The sequence below is a fragment of the Bactrocera neohumeralis genome, chromosome 6 (assembly GCF_024586455.1).
Source record: "Bactrocera neohumeralis isolate Rockhampton chromosome 6, APGP_CSIRO_Bneo_wtdbg2-racon-allhic-juicebox.fasta_v2, whole genome shotgun sequence".
Taxonomy (NCBI): domain Eukaryota; kingdom Metazoa; phylum Arthropoda; class Insecta; order Diptera; family Tephritidae; genus Bactrocera; species Bactrocera neohumeralis.
The window spans coordinates 19,456,739-19,475,538 of NC_065923.1; the positions used below are offsets into that span (position 1 = coordinate 19,456,739).

Genomic DNA, 18,800 nt, shown 5'->3' on the forward strand with positions numbered 1-18,800 from the left:
GTAGCCTCCACTGGATCGCCACCTAGCCTCTCGCTGGTGCGCATATGTGAGGCATGTTTTTAATTAGCATAGATCGTTAAGTCTGCACTGCAGACACCAGCAGCTGTATTGTGTTTGTTGTTGTCATTATTGTTGCAATTGTTGTTTTCTGTCGCTATTGCCTATTTACCACTACTCTCTTTGTTGGCTTATTACGTTTGTGCCGCAGTGCCGGCAGTCATGCCGTCGATTAACCAACGTCCGCTTGAGCACACACACACCGACACACACATTTATGATTTACCTATGTATTAATATACACACAGTGTGTATATAGTGATGTCCGATCTGTCGTTTCGCCAACTACTCAGCCCATTTTGGGTGTCTTACTGCAATTTGTGGAATTTCAAGATTTCAATTTTAATTAAGAAAAGCAAAAGTGCGGAAAGATATTTTCCGATGCCGTTAGCACCACGGCTGTTGCTGTTGCCGCTACTCCATTGCTGTTGTCCACACCAAGTCGGCCGAGTGTGACAACACCTTCAATTATAAATGTTAAATGAGTGTTGCCTTAAATCATTGTGGGTGTTTGTACCAGGTACCCAATTAATCCGAATTCTATTGGCAGTTGTTTGTAATTTATTAACAAGATTTGATTTGAGTCGTTCGAACTCTCAGAAGAATTGAACTTTGAAAGAAAGTGCCGTGTTTTATTTGAAGTCTTTTTACCAAACAATTTTCCCGACAAAGTACATTCCGTCATTCCTAGGACAGTCGGGTCTACGCAACCAAAACGGAGTCGAATTTCTATCCGATTAAAGACTGTGTGAGCACGGCAGCAATTTTCAAAACTATTTGAGTTATGTTATATTTCTCTACAACAACAACCATAAAAACTTTGACCTAATTTCGCCCTCGGTAATATAATAACAATATTCTCATGAAGTTGATATTTCCTCAAATAACTCCTTTTCTCATTTACACACCTTAAATACTTCCCTCCTGAAGGAATCTTAATTTCCTGTATCTCGTACTGACGCTTAGAGCCCCAACAAAGCATTTCCATATGGTCGTGGTTTTTCTTGCACCTCTACTTCTTTCCACTATTCACCTGGGAGTAGTCAGAAACGATTCTTTTACATATGATTCAAGCAGCTCACGACTTCCGGTCTTAGACTAAGTATACTCTGGATAGCCAAAAAAATATCTGTTTGAAAGCGAGATAAAGTTAAAAGGCGAATTATGTGCTGGATTTGGGACCTGCTACGTAAAAAAGCACCACAAATGAATAAAACACAACAGTCTCAGATGAGAGACCCCTCTTTTGGTGACGACCACTGCAAATGTATTAAGGATTACGGTTTAAGGACATACACCTATAATGTCCGGTCCCTTTATTGGTAACGTGCCGCTGTTCAGCTGGTTGATGACCTCGTAAGAGTAAAGGCTGACGTCACTGCGATCCAAGAAGAAGATGGATGGGTCAGGGATTGAGGAAGACCTCTGCTCAGTTGGAAAGATCAGGTAGACAAGGACTTGGCTACACTTGGAGCTGTCTGCAGGCCACACGTAGAGCAGACCAAAGCTCATAAGGAGCTGGAGCGTCAAAAATCTATAATGAGGACCTTTTCTAACGGTGTTCCTATGATGTTATCATATAGTAGGAAAGAATGTACATATATGCGCACATCTTTGAAAAATACAAAAATTGATATTGGGGTAGGATTCTGCGGCATAAAAGTAGAGAATTTCCTTGGTCCCGCTGGTTTATTATTCAGGTTACATTATGAATTATAACATCAAAAGTACTTAAATCATCCGCCATATTGTTCCAAACTATCTGAGAGATTTATTACTGCCAAGCGTCAGTATAAAATCAAAATACATTAGATAAATAGAAGCGGTTGCTTAATCAGTCATCCAGCAAAAGTGGACCCGAATTTTTATGCTTATGCTTTTTTATATAGGATTTTCTAGATAGCCGGCGGGAGATAGTAGTAGGAGATTCTCACTAACATTATTAAGGACGTAGTTCAAAGTTTAGAGCCCGGCCAATCAAACTTTTTTAATAGAGGTCTCCTCCTAACAGGAAGAAGGAAACCTTTTATGAAATGTTCTCGTATTACATTTTATTAAGGAAGGTAATGAAAAAAGTTTAAAGATAGTATGACAAGAGTGGCAGATAAAGGAAAATGTTTGTTGATGCAAGATAACTGTGCTAAACCATAGCCATAGTTATACACTTCACCTGTTTTAGAATCGTCTGAAGTGATCGTCAATTATTTCGGCTCTTTTCCGTTATTTAGGGTCTTTGAAAGTCTCCAAACGTAAATTCGGCACTAAAATTAAAAAACATTATATTTGAAATTGACCAACAGACCAAATGAATGGCCGAGCAGTGTCTGTGCTTGGTACGATCAGAAGAAACACGTGGTATATTATGAGCTTGTAGAACTTGGAAAACATATTAAATTGAAGTGGCTTCTGATACATAAAGAGAGAGAGAGAGAGAGAGCGAACCAAATTTCGAAAACACAAGTCTACGAGTGGTACAAAGCCTTAAAGATGGTCGAAATATATATGAGAGGACATGCCTTGTTGTGGACGACTTTGACCTCTTCAATTGATGAAAATGTTGAAAATTTCAAGGATATGACAAGCAAAAGAGCTCGCCATCTCTCGCGAGTTCGCTCAAATGATTTTGGTGGTCATTTTGGATACGAAAAGCGTTCTTGCTCGAGTCGTCTCGATAAGTCTGAATTTTTTTCAAACAGGTCGCTTTGGATATGCTTGATTGTTCGAATTCTGATCCTACATTCATGGAGAGTTTGACTAGATGAATTTAACATGCAAATAATTCAACAATAATCGGAATAGGGGGAAAACGAGTTGAAACCAATAAAACCACGCCAAAACCGCTCAAAAATCCAAGTAATGCTCATTGTATTTTCGATATTCGTGGTTTGGTGCAACAAGAATATCTTTCGGAGGGACAGACGGTCAATAAGTGCTTATGAGAAGTGTTTCGAGGACTGGAAAAATCTTAGGCATAAGGCTATTACATCTGGTGGGAATTACTTTGAAGGTGACAGAATAAATATTGGTGAATAATTAAATATTTTTCGTTTTCTTTGTCTTAATTTAAATATATATATATATAAGAATACATATAAATATGTACCCAAGTAATACTCTTATATACTTAACGTAAAATGAGCGAGAATAAGAGCGATGATGTGCCTACTAATTATGGTGATGACCGAAGCTGACAATGCCACAAATTGAGCTGTTATTTATAAATGATTGATTGACTTAAGACAGCGCATCAGCGAACATATACACATGTATGTGTACACTAATGGACTTCTCACGAATTTTCACAAAAGCAAAATTTCCAGTCAAAGTCATTACCCCCACACAAGCAGCGAGTCGTCCAATTGTAAGTGACACTGATTGAAATCGGCAAATTAACATAAAATTAGCACCTCATAAATTATGATGTATGACGCTGTCTGTATGTGTGTGTGCGTGTGTGTGTGTATGTATAAATTATAGCTGAATGTAGTGCTGGTACTTTGAGAGCCACTGTGTGACGGTGTGTGTGGCGAAATTGGAAAATTACAACTTCTTATCGGACAATGCGATCGAAATAAGCAAATTGCATGCAACAAGACAATTTTTATATGGAAATATGTACGTATGTATGTGTGCATGTGTGAGTATGAATGAAATGACGATTGTTGTTAGCAATTATTAAGCGTCACGTGTTGTTGTTGTCATAAGCAATTTGTATGCAAAACGCATTCGCCTTTGACTCGACACAACTACAACAAATGCATACAAATGTGCCACAGACACACACACATACACATGCATTAGATGAGATGCAATCAAAGGGGAATCGAAGCAAGGCCAGCCTTCACAGCGCACAAACGCTGACACGTGACAAGTGAATGTTGTAAAAATGAAAATTTTTGACATTTTACAACAATGCAATGCGACTGCAATAACAACAACCCATAGTTGGCGCAGGCGCATGCGCAGAGGCCGCACAAAAAACGAAATCGCAAATTGTTGATAAATCTGCAAGCGCTGCAAACTTCATTTCAACCGCAAAGGCAGCCACAAAATAACCGTTTTCGAATGCAACAACACGTTTTGCGTCTTTTGTGAAATAAAATTAAATTAAAGTAGCCATTTAAAGTTATTTAGTTGAAAATGCCACAGCGAAGTGGACGGAGAGCAAGGAAAAAGTTCATTTCGTTAAATGCAAATGACAAGAGATAAGGCAGCCAAACAACAGCAACAACAACAACAACAAACAACAAATATATGCAGTTATTTGTGCGTGCCACAGCGTTGCAGGCGGCGTTGGTGGCGCTGTGCTCAAACTATTTTGACAGATGAATAGAAATGAAGATGCAAATCTGAAGAGAAATTCATGGCTTTACTGCATGTTGTTGCTGTTATTGTCGTCTGCTTTTGAATGAGTAGCTTTGTTCGTGCAACTTCTTTTTTAGCAGCTTCGCATGCTTTCGGCAACACGTCGCACGCGCAACGCAAATAGAAATCACAAATAACCAACAGTTGGAACGTGCCTGGCATTCTCATTAAGTGTAAATCTGCAAATTGAAGGCACAAACTGTTGGTGAACTTTATTTGCAATGCTGTGTTTCTTGTGGAGGGTTGAAGAACGCAACGAAGGTGCTGATGGCTCGAATTTGTAGAGGTTGAAGGAGTAGGGACTTGAATGGAAACTTTAATTTTTAAATATATTGTCATTAGACTTAACTTAAATTTCGATCAAATAAAATGTCTATATAGTAAATTAATGCTCACATAATTGTTAGTAATGTCCGAGAATGAATATAGGTTAGGTTAATCTGGTAGGTCAGTAAGCTACGCATAGATCAGTTTGGTCCTTTGCGATGCCAGATGGAGTTCAGTTGCTAAGTCCAAGAGGAGTAGTCATCGTTTACGATGCTTGGTGCCCTGCTCTAGACATTTCCTGTAGTCTTCTCGATCTGCCAGCTCTATCCTGCTGGCGTGTTTCGCCACAAGACAATGACCAGTTAGTACTCCCATCATGTTTCTACAGTCTCTACTATCGAGTGCAAATAGGAATTTTATATACTTCCGATCTACCATTTTGCACATGACTTTTGCATTTGCAACTGTTAGCTCGTTCCATCGGGTTTCCATTTTTTTTACTATGCTTCTGTCAAGATCGTCGCAGAATGAATATAAATCGGACTTCATGTAGAAAAATACATATGAGATTGCGCTCACGTCGATATTTCACTTGTATTTTGAATGAAATTGAATAGAGATTTCAGAAAACTAGTCATGGAATACGGTTTCATCATTTCAAATTTTTATTGGAATTACTTTTTTGTGAATTCCTCCTAATACATAGACGTTTATTGTCAGCATACCAACGCTTAATCCAATTTTGAATAGAATTGTTATAAGTCTTGGCTGGAATATCCTTCAATTCCATTAGCAAGTTTGGATTTTTTAGAGCGTCAGTCATTAAATTATTGGACATTTTCGGCGGTATAATCGTAAACGCACGTAAAGGCACCAGTAAGAATGCTTTTCATGAACGCAGGGTTCGCCAACTGTATTGTCCAGTTCGGATCCCTGTAGCAATGACCCCTTTGTTTACATTTACAGTGACCACTTGGATTAAATTTAGGGTCAATAATATTTTTTTTATCCAAATCCACAACCTTTGTTTACATTTAGCCAATACAACCACCTTTTGTTTATATTTGTGGTCACTGACCTATTCGTTAACATTTTGTGAGGTCAACGACCCTTTTGCTTACATTTACTGCTTGAGGTCACCTCATGAGTTTTAAATTATATCACTTCGCGGCACGAGAGACACGTAAGTGCTGGACAGGCGTTTCTTTTATAGGGTTAGCTGACAGCCAGCTTCCCTGAAGTCACCTTGTGACTTCCAATTCACATCACATCGAGGCGCAAGAGTCACCTAAACACTGGGCAAGCACGGCATTTGCTTTACTCACATAGAACCATGCTGGAGACTTGAGTTTGAGCAATTTATATAGTTAAGATTTTCCTCTTTCGAAAGATGGAATTAAAAATCTAAACAAACTTTGCTTAAAGAAAAAATCTATAGAAATATTGGGCGAATTCAGAGTAATCGGTACTGTGGATAGCTAATTAATTCTTTGAGAAGTTAAATTATTTCAATTTCTTTATTAAAAACTAAAAAAAAAAAAAAACATTAGCAAACAAAAACAATAAAAAGTATTTATTCAAAGTTTTCCCACGTCACATTCGCCACGGGTACTTTTCTCTTATAAATGAAAAAAATCTGCAAGATTTCACTTCAAATGACAAGCTGTCATGTCATGTCAAAACTGCATAAGGTGCACATATTGAAATGAATAATATTTGAATACATTTTTTAGTATTTATGTATTATATACACATGTATGGAAAGTATGTAGATTTGGAAAGGCGTTCCTAAAAGCTACACTCAGCAACAAATAAGCGGATAACCGTCGGTATGACTTTGGTTCGAAACGCGGTATGTCGTTCAAACTATAAATTTTCTAGAAAAAATTTGCATAAGAATGCCATTGTAGTCTAGTAGGTTTAGTGCGTTACTACAACTCTTCAAGACAACAGTTTAATTGCGGGTAGAGGTAAAGTTTGGGGATGAAGATAAGCTTTTTCTAGGGTGGTGGACCTACTTTTAACTCCTATTATATACTACATATATATATATACGAAAAAAAGAGTCTTTCACTTGAAGGCACCTTCGATCTGGTGGTTTCGAACCCTTTTATACTACAAGAAATAAGCCTATAAACGATATTACAAGTAGTACTCCGGTTCAGTCAAAGTTAACATCTTTCTTGTTTTTTTCGTGTTTGGTACAAACAACAACAATTTGTTGCTGTTATTTTACATATTTGAAAAATCAAAACCAATCAAAGTAAAATCAACTCCTCGACTGAAAAAGCTTTTAGAGCGCAGCTGCAAGTATTCGCCTACTGTCTGGAAGGCAGCATTTTTTGCATTCAATACTGCGTCTTCCTGCCGGTCAATTCAATCATCGGGCTATTTATATACTTACATGTATATATATGTATATGTATGTATGTATGTGTAACGGGGCCCCTAAGTGCGCTTTGAACGCGTTCAGTCATTCACTCAATCACTTATTAATGCCGGCAAAAAGCTCCAAATGCTAACAAGGCGCAGCTACAAACGTACATACATATGCACTTATACATATTTTAAGCGATTTTCTTTCACTCATTGTCATTTACGAGTATTTCATCGTCTGCAGTTTAGTTGGTTGCTGCTCGTTATTTGATTTTCCAAGCGCCAGATGCCGGCTACTTCGCTTTCAGCGTGATTATCGGCAAAAACAGGCAACGGAGCAAACACACACATACATACATATATGCATATATATATATATGTATATGCTTATTTCCAAAGCACTTGAACAGCTGTTTGTGCGTGTAGTTGTGTCAGCGTGTTGCTGTGTTGCCAGCGTTTATTATTGCCAATTTCCGCAAATTAAAGCAAATAGTTGGAAAGCCAAGGCAACACTGAATGAGTATAAATGTAAGCTTTATATATGTAGTATTTACTTATAGACGAATATCGGTTATACTTGATTACAAATACAATTTAATTTTCTCTCTCTACTCATAGTACTCTTCATACATACACACATACATATGTATTTCGCTACTTCCATTTTTACTGCCATTTCCGTTGCTACTGCATTAAAGCATGCTGGAGATAATGCAAGGAAGTTGCGTTCTACTCAGGCGCTGAGCAGTTGTTATCATTACAGTAGTTTTTTTGTTGTTATATGTTGATAACTGTTTGGATGACTTGTTGCTGATTTTAATTAATGATATAGACTATCTCAGTCCAATTTATATTAATAGTTTCGTATTAAGCTTTGTTTAGTCTCCTACAAACAGTGATCTGGATTCGAGTTGATTTGGGCTAATTCTTTCCGAGTTCGAAGTTTTCCGGGCAGCCCGCGGCTTTGCAGCAATACTTTGCAAATTTGTTTCTCCAACTATTGATGGATATATTAATCACATCCTTTATTCTCCCCGGGATCTGGTTGTCTCTCAGTGCCCCTACCTATATACATACATACGTCAATCCATTGTTTGCTTTTGTAAAGATCTATAATATTATAATGTTCTTTCTGAAACCGTATATATATATTTTTGTAGCAGCTTAGTCTCGCTTATGCCAGTTATACATATGTATGTACATAGATATACCCAGTATGCATTCAGCGAAATATTAAAAAAAATATAAGTATTGCCACCAGTTCGATTTTTTCTACTAATAATTAATTAAACACAAATTTTCAAAATAAAAAAATTAAGTAAACTAAAGCGGGTTAAGGAAGCTTATACTCAAATATGTTAGCAGCGAGAGTTGCCACCCATTAACAATTTTTTCTAATAAAATTATAAAACAAAAAAAATTTAATTAACTTTTTATATAGTATAAATAAAATATAGTTAAAAAAAATTCAAGCCATCGAAATTTTGCGTAGCGAGTTGCCACCTGTTCGAAACTCCGTATTCAAAAATATATGCGAGCAAATTAAATATAGTACATATAGATACAAAGTAATATAATGAAGCTATGGACGAAATTTTTTATGAAATATATTATTGCAGTAAGTTGCCACCTGCTTAAAAATTGTAATAAATAATAATCATAGCGAAAGATCTGCCAATATGAGTATAAAACTATACGATTACAAACAAATATTGTTTTGAAAGGTGTTGCCATGCGTTTAAAAATCATTTTCTCACAATTCGATATATAAATATTAAAAAAATTTTAATAAATAATAATCAAAGCAAAAGAACTTGCAATATGAAATAAATATTTTTCCGAAAGGTGTTGCCACCCGTTTAAAAATCATTTGCTCAGAATTTGATATGTAAATATTAAAATAAATGTAAAAATAATTATATAAAGTTCAAAATAATAATTTCAGTTAAAAATATTTTTGCACGAGGTTGCCACATGTTTAAGGACTGTAATAAAATATGTTGAACATCTTAATACGTTAGAAAACTGCAGAGGTTCTTACACTCAAAAATGCTCAAATATTTCAATAATATTTTTGAGGAATCTTGTCATATCACACTTTCAGATATCCCACCGAGGTGATGACACTAGAAATTAAACGCCTATTCATGTTTGTATTAGCCTCTAGGCGCTTTGTCTACGTACACATAAGATCGGGTAAAGGAGTTTTATTTGTATGGTTTCGGTTATAGTTTGATGACCCATCGAAGCTTACCCAAACTAACCTAAGCTAAGGTTGTCATTCTATCTAAAGAGTCTCATTAAGTATTGATATGATTCGGTGATAGAGAACTTTATTTTTTCTAAATTGACGATTGACTCTCTGGTCAATAAATATACAATCCCCGAAATCTAAGCCCAATAAATAAGTTTGTTTTATTTCAGTTTTTACGTCAATCGACCCCAAGAATTCTGTTAAGTATGTTTCGACAATCGATGAGAACACTGAATGTCTCATCCCACAGGGTTACATCTTATATAAGTTTTCATAAAAATATGTTATCGGCTCTTCGTCTTCGAACTAACACTACCGTTGCGCTATTGTTACCTCCAGCTACACTATGTTTTAAGTGTTTCTCAACCAACTTAGATTTTCACTGCTGTCTTCACTAAAATAGCTTCAGATTTAGTCATCGGTCAATACATAGAAATGCATATAGTCTAAAATTTCAAAATGCTATATTTTTAAGTAATGCCCATACGTACATATATCCCCCTACATTTCCCCTACGTTGTCTCCTACTCAAATTCCTTCGATCACAACTCTTTGAGTTTAATCTTAGCAAATTGCAGCATTGTGTTCCCATTATTCAAAGTCATTTCTCAATTAAGTAGACAATAGCAAGTAAACACAAAAACAAACATGCTTACGGTACATCCAAGCAGCTAAAGCAATCATAGAAATGCAGAAATTCTATGCTAATAATGCATAATTCTCAATTAAGTTCAAGCAAAGTAAAGAGTCAAATATTTCCGGGTGTGCTAATTTATGCCACACGGTGGACAAGCGGCAGTCTGGTGGAGGTTGGTGGCGAGTTAAGTGGCATCAGCCAGCAGATACTTATGCATAAACTTATTCATGTTGGCACTCAAGTGCTTGTGTGTGTGTACGAAGATTCTTAAGGCGGACACGGTTGGTACATCAATGCTGAATCCATTAAGTCTATTCATTTGGAAGAATTTCGAATGCGAGCAGCACAAGTTTGTGCCTTTAATTAATTTACTCAATCCGGTATAAGTTAAGATGAGACAGTCGAAATGTAGCGCCGAGGGCTCAATAGTTTTGTTTTGTATTTGGAAATATTGTGCAATATTTCACAATTTACGTTGTTTTCAGAATGCACAGAGCATCAACGTCGACGGAAAAAGTATGTCTCTAAAAGAGCTGATAAAGGTTGAAATTCCTCTGATGCTTTCAAGCGTCTGTAAATAACTTTTACGAACTTTGGCTTCTAGTAGAGTTTCTACGAACAATACATTCTTTAAGTTCTTGCTAGATAAAATATATAATTTTCTGTTTTAGAGGTAAAATTCTAAGTTCCTAGTGTTTTGAAAAAGATAACACAAGTCTTCCCATATATCTTATTTTTACTCTATATAAATTCAACACGAAGGATCTCTTTGAACATGTTCTTCAATGTATAAAAAATCGATGAACCTCTAGAAAGTTCAGCAATAATTTATCCGCCAAACTACCGTTACAAAAGAATCTGTTCATTTTGGAACCATATCCTTTTTCTATAGTCTGCATTGAGGTCATCGAACTCAGCCCTTTGAAGTCTTTTATATTAACTGCTTATTTCAGAGTGGAATTTCGTTTGGAATTCCAAAAGAGAGAAACAACTTCAAAATATATTGCTAAGACCGATCATACTCAGCTTTCTATATTTTACTTGAAATCGGTTTTGTTGCAGCTCTTAGAACAGCGCTTTAAAGCTTTAAAACCTGCGAATTTATATACTGATCTTTCAGATCATTAGGAGCAATAAGCTCAAAGTTTTATGTACTCTTGGAAACTTTTAACTATATCAAAAACAAATTGGGAGAGGTTCGAGAGAAATATCTTCTAGAATTGAACTTTCAGAAAATCAATAAGTTTCTTTTATTATTTTTTATATCGATATATGACATATATCTATATATTGAATAAAACTAATACACCTTTTTCTACAACTGCATTTAAATCCAAAATACGTCTTGGACATAATCTCAAATCGAGGAACAACATTTTTATACTCTCGCAACAATGTTGCTAACGGTTTTGTATTATAGTTTTGTTCACTAACGGTTTGTTTCTATGTTTTGAAAGAGTGTTTTATAGGGTTATATATTCCAAAGTTATCAGCAAGATGAAATCCGCTGACTCGATTTGTCCGTCCGTCCGTGCAAGCTGTAACTTCTGTATAAATATATCATGATGAAACTTGGTACACGTATTCCTTGACCCATAAGAAGCTGCTCAGTTCGTCGAAACCATCGATATCGGTTGCTATACCGTATACATATAAAGTGCCATATAAACCATGTATGGACAAGATATTCATGAAATTTAGGTATCTTATTATATTTTTGGACGTCTCTTTTTTTGAAATGGGTTCTGTTTTCGCTCTTAGAACAGCACTTTTAGCAGCTTTAAAACCTGGGGGGGGGGGGGATCTTTCAGATCATGAACATATTTTTTTTCTCTTGGAAATGATTATATCAAAAACAAATTTGGAAGAAATCGGAAAAATGTCTTCTAGAAAGGTTATGCCTTCAAAAATCACTAAAGGTTCTATTAACCGATTTTATTAAACGTTGAAATACAAAATTTATATAGATATATCTTGAATAAAACTGATATACTTTCTTCTATAACCGCATTTAATTCCAAAATAAGTGTTGGACATAACCTCAAATCCAGGAACAAAACGTTACTTAATTAACATTTACCTTATCTGCCGTATTTGTTTTAATAAATTAGTTTCTGAGAAACACATGAGAGCTTATTCTAGTTCAAGAATCTTATAAAACCATTCTGTTACGTGCTGAGAACTCAAACCTTAAACCAATTCATTCACACTAATCCATATCGCAGTTAAAGAGTCCATATATTCTTTATTTGGAGAGATCTAATAAGCGCTTATATCGATAGCGGTTATTAGGTCAAATATTGGCTTGTTTACCATTTATGTTGTGTGTACTTATGCTTATTTCCCTTCATATTAAACATACACACCTGGTACCAGAGCCCAGAGCTGCATAAGTAACTGACGAAGTGTAGCTATGTGTAATTGAATGCCCATTTGAACGAGCCGATGTGACCCAGTTTCATCATTACAGATAATCGCAATATCTCTGTAGGTATGTCGGTAATTACAAGTACTACAACACAGGAAACAAGCAGCAACAACAACAGAACAACCAACTAAGTACTCACATTAACAACAAACAGCAAATGAAGTCGGAATGGCAAACGCGTTCAAATACAAAAACAAATATTTAATATTTATAATGGCAGAAGTGGATAAAGGAAAGTTTTGCGGTGATGCTGATTGAAAGTCAAAGACCACAACAAAGCAGCGTCGCGTTTACCATTGACGGCGAAAAGATGTCGGCACATTAACGAACCAACTCATTTGGACTGATTATCCCATTAGACTAAATAGCCAAACAACTAACTCGGTAACACACGAATTCGCAAATGTGTGCTAGTTTTAAGTACACAGGATAATGTGAAGAGGGGAAGGAAAAAAATTAATATTGAGAAAAAATATGTTTGTTGTAAAAAAATATATTCATTGTAAATATTTACTTAAAAAAAGTAAGAGTATGTTCATGCTAAGCTGCAATTTAAAAACTTTGCTGATGGCATGATGAAATAACGTTGATTCGAGTGAATATCCATTTAGCTCAAATGGTTTCCGTAATTTGGAAATATTATATTTATATAAAATTATCAAATAATCAAATCTGAGGTTATGGCAGATAATTAATAAGATAATGCAATACATGGACGAGCGTGTCTGAGTTTCGAAAAAAAGAAGAAAAGCATAAAAGAGTATAAAAAAACTGTATCTTTATATCCTTCGGTCAGATTATATATTCACCAGACTTGGCCCCTTCAGATTAAAATTTTTTTCATCGATTGGGACATGCATTGGCTGTGCAGCACTTCGATTCGCAAAAGTCGAAAATTTGGTGTCAATTGGTTTGCTTAATGTTATCCACAAATTGCCAATACTTTGAATAATTCTTTTTTACTTTCCCATTCAAAATTTTCATTTTCACAAAAAAAAACGCTCTATTCATACCGGTATACCTGGTATATTTTAAAGGATCTCCGACGCTTCCATCTGGGTGTTACAAACTTCACGGGGTACTTAATATACCCCGTTCAGTGTAGAAATATAAATAGATATAATGAGAGAACAGAACCAAAGTGGTAATTAGATGATATATATTCAAAAATCCCGAAGATAATGGTAATGAGGCAAATGATCCAGTTTAGGGGATTGATCGCCTTGGGTATTTTTTTGCCAAATTGGTACAACCTATGTCAATGACGATAATATCGTAAAATTTAAAGTAAACAGTGAATAAAAATTATCGAGTTGGCATCAGAGTGAAAGTCGAGGCCCTCAACAGCTCTTAAAGCTTCAACACATTTTCGTTAATGTTTTGGATATGAACCCTGCGTATGTTAGTAATGCAAAAAGGACGCCAAGTATAAATGGAAAAATAAATGCTTCTCGACGTGGCTGATGACTCCACAGTCATCAAAGGTATCATTATTGCCGACAAAACGTGACTTCAAGAACATAGCGCCAAAACTGGTTAAATGTCTGCCGAATGGCACTTCAAAAATGAGCCGAAATCGAAATAATCAAATCATAATCAGTTAAAATTAAGGTGATGGGGACGCTCGTCGTTTCCTAATTTCTTTTCTGTGTATCATTTAGGTTTAAATTTGAACAGATAGTTTTGGACAAAATAATTCAAGCTGCAGAGCTGAATCGGGAAGGCACAATTTTTTATAAGAACGACTGGCACGCTGTTGTAAACTCCGCTATAACCGCGTAAGCAGTGTCTACGCCAATGAAGGAGAAGAATATGAACAGCTTGAAAGTCTTTGCACTACATTTTGGTTAGTTAGCTTCTGGAAGCCACTAACGAAGTAAAAAGGACAGGAAAACTATGATAAGTGTGTGTGATGTGTGTGTCATAAACATAAAATTCGAATTTGAGTTAGAAAATAACTCCGTGAACATTGATGACCTGCAATAGCTCTTCAGATATATGTACATACATAACGACATTTCTAGAACCTCGAATTCCAATTTGTTTTTGGGATTAACAGTTTTAACCAAACAAACAACAACAAATTTAACCTTTTCAAAGGAAAATATAATGCTTAAAGTCCATTAAAGACATGTTTTCCAGATCATGGAGATTAGAGAAAGCAGAGATTGATTTGGTTCAAGAGCCAACTCCGAACTATTTTAACCTCAGTTCAAAATAAATAATGAGAGTACAACTAATTTGTCGTACATTTATCGCTTTTTTCTAATAATTTTTTCACAAGAGCAACATAATCACTTTAATTTTTAAATTTTTCTTCTCAAATGATTACAACTATGGGTTTTTCAAACAGTTCAATAAACCTTCCATCCATCAATTAGTGAGTTCAGTCATTAATACGATCTGGGTTTGCATGACAAATCGCACTTAAGTTTAAGGCAAAAATTAACAAAATCCTGTAGTCCGCAAATTTGAAAAGTGCAATCAACCCAGTAAATAACAAAATATTTGCAAACAATGTCACCAATACCACCAAAACGTAACGGAGCACCAATACACATGCATTTCCACAAATAAATGTCTCGTCAAAGAGTCAGCAAACAAGTCAATTGAATTATTTGTAAAAACCCACAAAGAAAACTTAAATCATTTCACCCGAAAAGACGAAACAAAGGCGCAAAGGTTTCTTCTTTTCATCGAATTTAGCCATAAGTTAGTCAGTCAGACAGCTTGACGGAGTGCCTTAATTGAATTCGGAAAATTTTTGATCCAGCACTTTGACACCGACAGCGCTGGATTAGTGCTGGGGTTGTAGCTGCTACACATTTTCGTGTTAGCAATGACATTTCGCTATTTGCCACACGCTATGCGCCCTCATACGCAACGCGCTGACGGTTCATACTGCGCTACGAGAGCTTGCAAGCTCACTGGGTGTCGCGTCGCCGCGCCTCGCATTTGGTGGTAATCAATTAGTTTAATGGTGCTAGCAGAGAAACACACACATATGCAACCAAATGCAAGTTTTGGAATAAAAATTTGTAAGTATCTGTATGTATATGTATACAAAAATACATACACATGCTATGTATACTATCACTCGTCTTTTTGGCGCGCCGTAATTCGCCTCATTATTTCCGACTTTTCCGAATTACTCCATGAATTTCTTGTGAATTATGTGTGAATTTTACGAAAGGAAGCCCTAAAAGCAATAAATAATAATGAAATGATTAAGCGGTTGCTGAACTTGGCGGTTGACTTTATTGTGAATTTGCCGCTTTGTTTTTTGCTTATTGGTTGGTGGCAGACTGGTAGTTGGTTATAAGTTATAATAGATAATACCCATTAAACACTAATTTAAGTATCTATTTTAGTAATTAATAATGTGCTTTATAATTGACTTATCGTTAAATTTAATTAACTGCTTAAAGGCCTTTAAAATATAATAATAAGCTTCAAGCTCTTGACTTACCAATAAGTTACACCAAGTATTCTTCTGAAATGAAGAAAAAAAAACAAAATAAAAATTATTAGTTTTTTACTATATTTTAATGTCATTAAATTATTATTGCCAACAATAAAAAAGTATTGAAATTCATAGTTGTATTATACTTAAATTATGAAGTAATCAAAAATAAGGCAAGCAACAAGCTAACTTCGGTTGCACCGAAATATACAAATAGTTTTGCAACGGATTCTTTCAAAACACCCCTATAAAAATAGACCGATAGGGACAGCAAACGACGCCATATTTTTTCCCGCTCTTTTGACATTTCTCTTCAGTAAGGTCTGCCATTAAAAGGGAGGTCTCTCATCCGAGGCTTGTTGCTTCCTTTCATTGGGGATGTTTTTTTATGTGGCGGGTCCCAAACCCTTGGAAAAGACTCCGTCATAATCGGAAAGGACCTCTCCGAGCCGTTCGATACCAAACGAGGTTTCAGACAAGGCGACTCCCTATCGTGCGTCTTCTTCAACCTGCTTCTGGAGAAAATAATTCGAGCTGCAGAACTAAACAGAGAAGGTACCATCTTCTATAAGAGTGTACAGCTGCTGGCGTATGCCGAAGATATTGATATCATCGGCCTCAACACCCGCGACGTTAGTTCTGCTTTCTCCAGGCTGGACAAGGAAGCACAGAAAATGGGTCTGGCAGTGAACGAGGGCAAAACGAAATATCTCCTGTCATCAAACAAACAGTCGTTGCACTCGCGACTTGGCTCTCACGTCACTGTTGACAGTCATAACTTTGAAGTTGTAGATAATTTCGTCTACCAACCAGCAATTAACACCACCAACAATGTCAGCGTGGAAATCCAACGCAGGATTGCTCTTGCCAACAGGTGCTACTTCGGACTGAGTAGGCAATTGAAAAGTAAAATCCTCTCTCGACGAACAAAAACTAAACTCTATAAGTCGCTCATAATTCCCGTCCTGCTATATGGTGCAGAGGCTTGGGCGATGACAGCAACCGATGAGTCGCCGTTACGAGTTTTCGAGAGAAAAATTCTGCGAAAGATTTATGGTCCTTTGCGCATTGGCCACGGCGAATATCGCATCCGATGGAACGATGAGCTGTGCGAGATATACGACGACATTGACATAGTTCAGCGAATTAAAAGACAGCGGCTACGCTGGCTAGGTCATGTTGTCCGGATGGATGAAAACACTCCAGCTCAGAAAGTATTCGACGCTGTACCCGCCGGGGGAAGCAGAGGAAGAGGAAGACCTCCACTCCGTTGGAAGGACCAAGTGGAGAAGGACCTGGCTTCGCTTGGAATATCCAATTGGCGCCACGTAGCGAAAAGAAGAAACGACTGGCGCGCTGTTGTTAACTCGGCTATAATCGCGTAAGCGGTGTCTACGCCAATTAAGAAGAAGAGAAGAAGGTCTGGCATTTCATCATGGAAATATATACAATCCAACAACGACTCGAAATTATTAAAATTTACTACCGAAATTCGGAGTCAGTGGCCTCAACTTTAGAGCGCTACGTCCAATTTATGGTCGTCATAATCGTCAAAACTAAAAGGAATTCACAGGCACAGCACGAAGTGTTCCCTTGCCAGAGAGACAAAGAAGTGCCCGTAGTGTCGAGACTAATGCTGCCGCTAGCGCGTTAATTGAGGAAGAGGAAGACCCAAATCAGTTGGGCATCTCTGTGACGCCATTGTGGCGATTTTTGCGAAAAAATCTTGGCTTACATCCGAAAGAACTCAAGCCGCTTCACCACCAGAATCGTCGTATGTTCGTGAATTATGCTGAGCAACTTGAAAATTATCCAGATTTTCATCGAAAAATCATCTTCAGCGATGAGGCTCATTTCTGGCTGAATCACTTCGTCAATAAGCAAAATATGCGTTATTGGTCAGGCGGCAATCCACTATCCTATTTTCGGTGGGGCCACATCAAGTCAGCGAGGATTGATCAACTTAGTATGAAGTTTTTATGCTTGAAAACCGTCGAAATTTGGCTTCAGCGTCTGGACTTCTGGAAGCCTGTCCGTGGTGACAATGCAAGAGAAATCAAGTTCCATACATAAGGGCATTGAATGTAGTTTCACAGGAATAAAATTTTTAATCAATATCTCAAACCGTTTTTGCTTTATTTAACAAAACTTTTGTAGCTTGTAGCCCTCTTATTGAAAAAACCTTTTTGTCAGCCATGTGCTGTAGTGAACCGATGTAAATAATTTCTTCGGAGAGTGTACTCTTTCACGATTATAGAGACGGCCTTTCAAAAAAATAACTTTTTAAATATACCATACCATACAGTTCATGTTTAACTGTCATGGACTTCTTTGCCAAATGCCACATCAAAATTATCATTTGTGTTCAGTGTATGATTGTTTTTCTGAAGTACTATACATAAAGTGCATTCGGCAACTTTTACGTTGGGTGAAATTATTCATGAAAGAAGTTCCACTAAATTTTTTTGCGTAATCTTGTTTCTGGTACCGAAATGTTCACAGTGTTGGGAAAGGCCTTCGGTGAACAAGTGTTTTTGATAGGTACAAATTATTGAAAGAGGATGGAGAACGCGTTAATGATGAACCACATCCAGAACGGCCTTCAACATAAAGTAATGATCAGCACGTCCAAAAAATAAAGGAATTGGTGCTTGAAAATCGACGATTAACAGTCAGAAATCTTACTGGCATCGTTGGAATATCTAAAGGATCAGTGAAAACCATTTATAAAGATTATTCGAGACTAAGACAAGGGAAAATACGATTGGTTCCAAAATCACTACGAAAAACTGCGTCCCGTTAACTTCTGTGAAACAATGCTTTCCGACCAACAAGATGTCTTGAAATGTATTATTACTGGCGAACTTTATGCTTGAGATTCGGAATCAGATGATTAATTGGCCGAATGACGTGGCAAAGGTGAGCCGAAAAAACGAAGTCAAAGCAGGTCAAA

At 36.5% G+C, this 18,800-nt stretch overlaps 1 long non-coding RNA gene across 1 annotated transcript in view; it reads right to left on the reverse strand.

Moving 5' to 3' along the window:
• LOC126760995 (uncharacterized) overlaps positions 1 to 18,800 on the reverse strand; it is a 210,029-nt gene that overhangs the window by 127,663 nt on the left and 63,566 nt on the right. The window contains exon 2 of the long non-coding RNA XR_007667279.1: positions 15,854 to 15,877. This is a non-coding gene — a long non-coding RNA (uncharacterized LOC126760995). The remainder of the gene's footprint in view (positions 1 to 15,853; positions 15,878 to 18,800) is intronic.